We start from the raw sequence: 6,427 nt of genomic DNA on the forward strand, positions 1-6,427 counted from the left end.
AAGCACCGGGCAAGGCTTCCTGGGGTGTACTAAACGTACTCCAGGTTCACACCTTCATTATATGACAGTATTAGCACTACCTTGTAAAGTAATACAGAGTCACTTCTGGTGACAGGCATCAGGAAACGATCCCGGCACACCCAGCAGATGTCACTCCTTGCTGATTGTTAAGTCTTGCCTTGAAGCTCCTCCTCTGGTCTGGAGGGGCAGTCCAGGAATACATGGGGGGCCCTGCATGCTGCTGACTGGACCGTCCCATGTAACCCCTAAAGCACGTGTTTATCAGCTGAGCAGAAGAGAATGTCTGCAGGGGCGCCTCCCCTCTCTAGGCACCAGGCTGCCATCAAGCATCCTAAGGATGCACCAACCCAGATAGAACCTGAGATCTGAGAAACCAACTGCTCACCTGCCACCCCTCAGCCCTGCATTGCTTAGAGCAGCGGCCCTGCCACAGCATCCTGCTCCCAGTCCTGGAAGGGGTGGGCCAGCTCCCTGGGCAGGAGGGTCCCTGGGAAGAAAGCCAGGGACTTGATTGAGTGTGGTTTGCACAGTGAGTGTGATGGGCATACGATCTCAAACCCTAAAGCCTCTTCCTCTGGCCACCATCCTGCAAAGGAAAGCCCTTGGGTCTATAACACACCTCCTGCCCCATCCAGTGTCGGGGGGCGGGGGGGGGCTCGGCACTGCCCGGACACCCACCCACCCCCTCCCCTTGTCACCCACCCAGAGCCAATGAGGGCATCTCTCCCCCACCCTGTCCTGGTTGGACTCTAAAGGTCTCCTTTAATCTGCTGGCTCTTACCAGCAAGTGGCCCCTTGGTGCCTGGGAAGGTCCTTCACTTGGAGAAAAGACAGGGAAGGTTAGGGTTTGCAGCAAATATTTGCTATTCCAAAGTATGCTCCCCAAGGGACTGTTACTGATTAACATCCTGCTCAGAGATGGTGGTTTTTCTGGAAAAGCAAAGACAGAGAGACAGGCTTCCATCTTCCCCAGCTGTTTCTCCAACCTGGAATGTGACTGGAACCCCACTGTGAGAGCTTCTGCTTTTCAGTCCAAGGTGTTGTTGCTCTGGTGGGATCCAGCGCCTTGTGGGATGGACTTGCTCCAGGGGCTGAGTTCCTCATATGAAGGAAGGCGATGTGGGTCCCATAGAGGCCCCCCTGGGTCCCCAGGGCTGGGCACCATGTGAGGAGCGAGGGCAGAGATGATTAAGACACCCCCCCCCCAGCTCAGCCATAAGGTTTGCTGCAATGTGAGTCATACTTGGTAGAGTTCCAAAAACCAAAATACGAACCTTCCTCTGATTTACATAGTAGTTGTCTTCGCAGAAAATTCAGTGAGAATGAAAATCCTGGGGGAAATTGGCGTTTTCATATGAAATCAAACCTCCATGGGACTGTGAGGGTCTGGGCTCAGATGACTTGTGGACAGGATCTTCACCCATGTGGACTTGCAGTGAAACATCTTTCATGTGGGACACCTGAAGTGGCACCAAGGGTCACTTCACCGAGAGGGGCGGTCCTGCGAGTTCCAGACGTCTGGCACCTCTGATCCTCGTGCACTAAATACCAATCGTGTTTCCCCAAACCCATGTGAAAATCAAGGCGCCCCAACATGTCTCCAGAATGTTCCTTTGGGGCAGTATCTACTCTACTGAGTACTCGATGAGGTCAAGGTGAGGGGTGCAGGTGGGCTTCTCAGCTCGGTGCAGGAGCCGGCCTTGACCTTCCCATCTGTGTTGTCCTGTAGGGGATGGAGGAGGGTCTCCTTCCTGGATACAGTTGGGGGAAGTCAGCTTGGCCGTATGTCTGAGAGGAACCAGCAGGCCCAATGCTGTGGAGCCTGGTGTCCACGGAGCCCTTCAGAAGCATCGTAGAAGTCACTGTGCTGCCCTTGACCTTCTTTGAGGCTCTTACAATGCCCGCCAGGAATTCAGGATGGATCTTTCTAAGGGAAGGCAGCAGAATATAGTAGGAGGGCTCCACCGGCCACCCCCGGGTCCCCCACTCTATTCACTGGGGAATGCAACTCAGCCTCTCGTGGTCGCTTGCCCCCTACACATAATGGCCAGAACAGAGCCTCTGGCCTCTGAATATCTCAGCAGCACCCAGAAGGCCGGCGCTGGCCCCCAGGAAGTGTGGCTCAGCAGCTCTGTGCCCTCAGCAGGGACCTGAGTCCTGCACTGCCTGCAGCAGGCCACACTCAGGGCTACCCCTGTAGCCGGGGCTCCTTCCCAGCTGTGCGCCCTCAACCAGCTCCCCAACCTCACCCTGCCTCAGTTTCCCCATCTGTAGAATGGGCTCCCGAGGCCAAGCTGCTGGCACTGCCGTGAGGATCACACAGGGTGGTGCTGGGAAAGAGCTTGATGTCTGGTCGGACGCACCAATGAACGGTGGTCGTCGTGTGACATTAGAGCCAGAACGAACGTCAGAGGTAACGCACCCCCCAGATCTGGACTCTAAGGCCTTTCCTGCCAGTGTCAGAGCCAGAATAGACGCGGGCCATCTGCCTCTCTGATGTCGGCTTGTCCTGGCCTCCGTAGAGACAGAGCTGGCGGGAAGGCTTCTGGGGACGATGAGATCGGTGGAGACGCTCCCCTCAGGCAGGAGGCGTTGTCCGAAGGCCACCCCGCAGGGTCAGATCGAGGGGGCCTCCGAAGCAAGAGCATCCTCACACCCAAGGGGCTAAATGTCTGCAAAACAAGGCAGGCCAGTCATTGGCGTAACCAGGCTCCGGGACAACAGTGAGAGACCACAAGTGAGTGTGCACTCTGTGCACCAGATCGAGAACAGAGCTTGGGCACGGGGGTAGCGCCTTGTAGACAAGAAGAGGCTTCCCAGCCTCCACGTCCACGTCCTCGTCCACGTCCACGTCCGCCTCCAGCCCGGGCCCAGGAGAGCCGCTCCCACCGCCCGTGCCAGAAAGGCAGGCCCGACGCTGGGAGCCCGCACGGCTTAGCCCTGGGTGTAAGGGCCACGCCTGTGACCAGCATCAGCCCAGCGGCCAGCCTGGCCATGGGGACCACTGTCGGCATGACTGAGGGATGGCCCGACAGCCTGCCCAGGATCCCAGGGGTCTGGGGGGCAGTGAGGATGGAAGGAACGGTTGCCTAGTTACCGAAAGATCTTAAGGGAGCTCGCCCAGCAGGACCTCACAGGAGCCTGCCCCGGGGGGCTGGAGGGTCCCCGTCCAACCATGTGGCCCCTGCCCAGCCTTCAGCGCCCAGGACACGGGGGCCAGAGCTGGATCCTGGGCTGCGGAGGAAGGAGCTTTGAGGTGGGTCGGGAGCTCAACTGCCTGAAAGGAGGACACTTGTAGGGTGCCACCAAGCCTCTGATGTCTCTCCACTCCTATCGCACACGCATGCACACACACACAGGCATACACATACACGTGCACGTATACACATACACACACGCAGGCATGCACGCACACCCACACCACGTATGTGTGCACACACCTGTTCTTAACTGTAGTCCATCTGGGTTATATCCTTCCCCTCTTTTTCTTTTATGCTGCTGGTCATTACTTATTTATCTCCATTTTAACTTGAAAAATTTATTTTTAAGTGATTTCAAACTTTCTTTTCAAAGATTTTATTTATTCATGAGAAACACACAGAGAAAGGCAGAGACACAGGCAAGAGGGGAGAAGCAGGCTCCCTGCAGGGAGCTTGATGTGGGACTCGATCCCAGGATCCCAGGATCACGATCTGAACCGAAGGCAGACGCTCAACCAGTGAGCCACCTGGATGACCCATAATTTCAAACTTTAAGTAAAGTTGCAAGGATAGCCCCTTACCCATAATCACTTACCTTTTAAACCTTTTCCAGCGTGTTTTACAATTCTCTCCTCTATGTCTATATCCGCATGCACCCCTCCCCCTCCCACCCCGCATTGTCTTATTCTGAACCATTTGAAAGGGTTAGGTATCCTGGGGGATAAGAATACTATATTATGTAAATGGCAGAAAATGATCAAATCCAAAAATTTAGTATTGTTACGATACCTGAAGCTACAATCATCCTCTAGTTTTGCCAATTGCCCCAGAAGTCTCCTTTGTGGCATTTCTATTTGCTATTTAGGAACCGTCTACGGCTCTCTGTTGCATTTGGTGCCATGTCCCCTTGGTCTCCTTGAACCTGGGATGCTTCTCCAGCTCATCCTGTGCTTTTCATCATGTTAATATTTTGAAAGGCTCGGTCAGCTATTTTATCGGTTCTCAGTTTGGGTTGGTCTAATGTATCTTGATTAGCTTCTGATTATACATTTTTGGTATCAGAAATATGAAAAAAATATTGGGTCCTCAGAATATCACCTTCAGAGGCACCTGATGTCTGTTTGTCCCTAATTGATGATGTATATTTTAACGACTTGGTTAAGGGGATATCCATTTCTCCAAGATACACTTACCATGTCTCCTGCAATAAGTCATTTGTGAGGAGATACTTGGAAACAAACTTAAATATCCTGTTTTTCATCAAACTCCTCATGCCTTCCCTGATGTATATCCATGGAACGCTCTTGCCTGAACCAGTTTTTAAGATGATGGTCTAAATCCCTATTCCTTTTATATTTATCGACATTCTCAGTAAAGATTCATGGGCTCAATTTTATTTAGTGCATTTTAATCCATTACTGATCTTATTATCAATGTACATGTATCCATGTTTGCATTTATTAGATGTTTAAATCATCCCAGGCATACCTAGATATTAGGAATGTATTAGAAACCATGCTTATACCTTCAGTTATAATTTTTTAAAAGATTTTATTTCTTTTATTAGAGAGAGAGGGAGAGAGCAGGAACAGGGGGAGGGGTAAAAGGGAGAGGGAGAGAGAATCTCAAGCAGACTCCACACTGAGGGCAGAGCCTGATGCGGAGCTTGATCCCAAGACCCTGAGATCACAACCTGAGCTGAAACCAAGAGCCAGATGCTTAACTGACTGAGCGACTCAGGAGCCCCTTATGCCTCTAATTCACACCCTACCCTACAGGATTCTTTCTTGCTTCCTTATTCTGTATGTCACCTTTCCTCTTGCTTAGCCCTACAAAAGATACAAATAATGTCATGTTTGCTATACCTACTCCACTTTGAAAAACAAACCTGAAAAAAAGCCTTCAAGGTTTGTTTGTGGTCTTTTACTCTTCAAACTGGGGGTATATCGTCCAAATACTGTGTTCAAAGTTCCTTGGGTTAATCCTTTTTCTTCCCTGCAGTGTGGTTAGGTTATCTTAAAAAAAATTTTTTTTTTAATTTAAATTCAATTTGCCAACACATAGTATAACACCCAGTGCTCATCCCACCTAGTGCCCTCCTTAGGTTATCTATTTGAAATACATTTGAATTCCTTTGTTCTTCTTTTCATTTGCTTTTAGGGTTCTCCTCATCTTGTTCATTTAATTTTATTTTTGAATATATAGAACATTAACATTATTCCAAGAGTCCAAACCACAGGAAGAGGTCCCCGAAGAGACATGTCATTCCTCCCATCCCTTCTGCTCTGTACCCCACCCAGTCCCTTGCAGGGAGGTGCACACGTGCTTTATTTCTTTTTCAGTTTGCAGAAGTCCTCCTTATTACTATTACTTTTTACAACTTCATAGTGCTCTATTGTTTGCTCAACCAGTTGCCAATATTTGCTCATTTAAGTAGTTTTTCGTAGTTTGTAATTACAAATAATGCTCCAATGAATAACCTTGTGCAGATTATTTTTAAAAATTGGAGGAGGTTTTTCTTTAGGTTAAATTCCTAGAATTCCTGGATCAAAAGTAAACATGTCTGAATTTTTGTTATATGTGTTGGGTTGAATCCTGGTCCCCGAAAAAGCTACAACCAGGTCCTAACTCCGGGTTAGGACTGTGAATTGTGACCTTATTTAGAAAGAGCGTCTTTGCTGCTGGAATTAGGGCAAGGACTAGTAGATCACCCTGGATCTAGGGCCTAACTCCAGTGCCAGCTGACCTTCCAAGAGCAAGGCCTTCCCGATGCCTTCAAGAGGACCCTGTGAAGACAGGGGCGGGGACCAGAATGTGGGATGCCGAGGACAGTGGCAGCCACCAGAACTAGGAGACAGGTGCAGAACAGATTGTGTCTCCCAGCCTCGTGCTTGAACAGACCCTGCTGACACCTTGCGCTCCCACTTTTGCCCTCCTGGAACTGTGGATGGACTCACTGCTGCGTCTGAAGCCATCCCCCGTGCGCTGATTTGTCGCATCAGTTGGCTTTTAGCCTTCCCACCAGGGATGCGTGCACCACGGTCTCTGCGCCCTTGGCGGGGGTGGTGTGACGCTCTCACGACTTTGCCAATCCGACAGTCAGGGAGTGGCACCTCCGTGGAGTTTTAATTTGTATTTTTAAAACTAGGCATGAAGCTGAGCATGTTTTCATATGTTCAAGCAGCACGCAGGAGGGACGTCTGCTT

The sequence above is a fragment of the Canis lupus genome, chromosome 8, assembly GCF_011100685.1.
Source record: "Canis lupus familiaris isolate Mischka breed German Shepherd chromosome 8, alternate assembly UU_Cfam_GSD_1.0, whole genome shotgun sequence".
Lineage (NCBI taxonomy): Eukaryota > Metazoa > Chordata > Mammalia > Carnivora > Canidae > Canis > Canis lupus.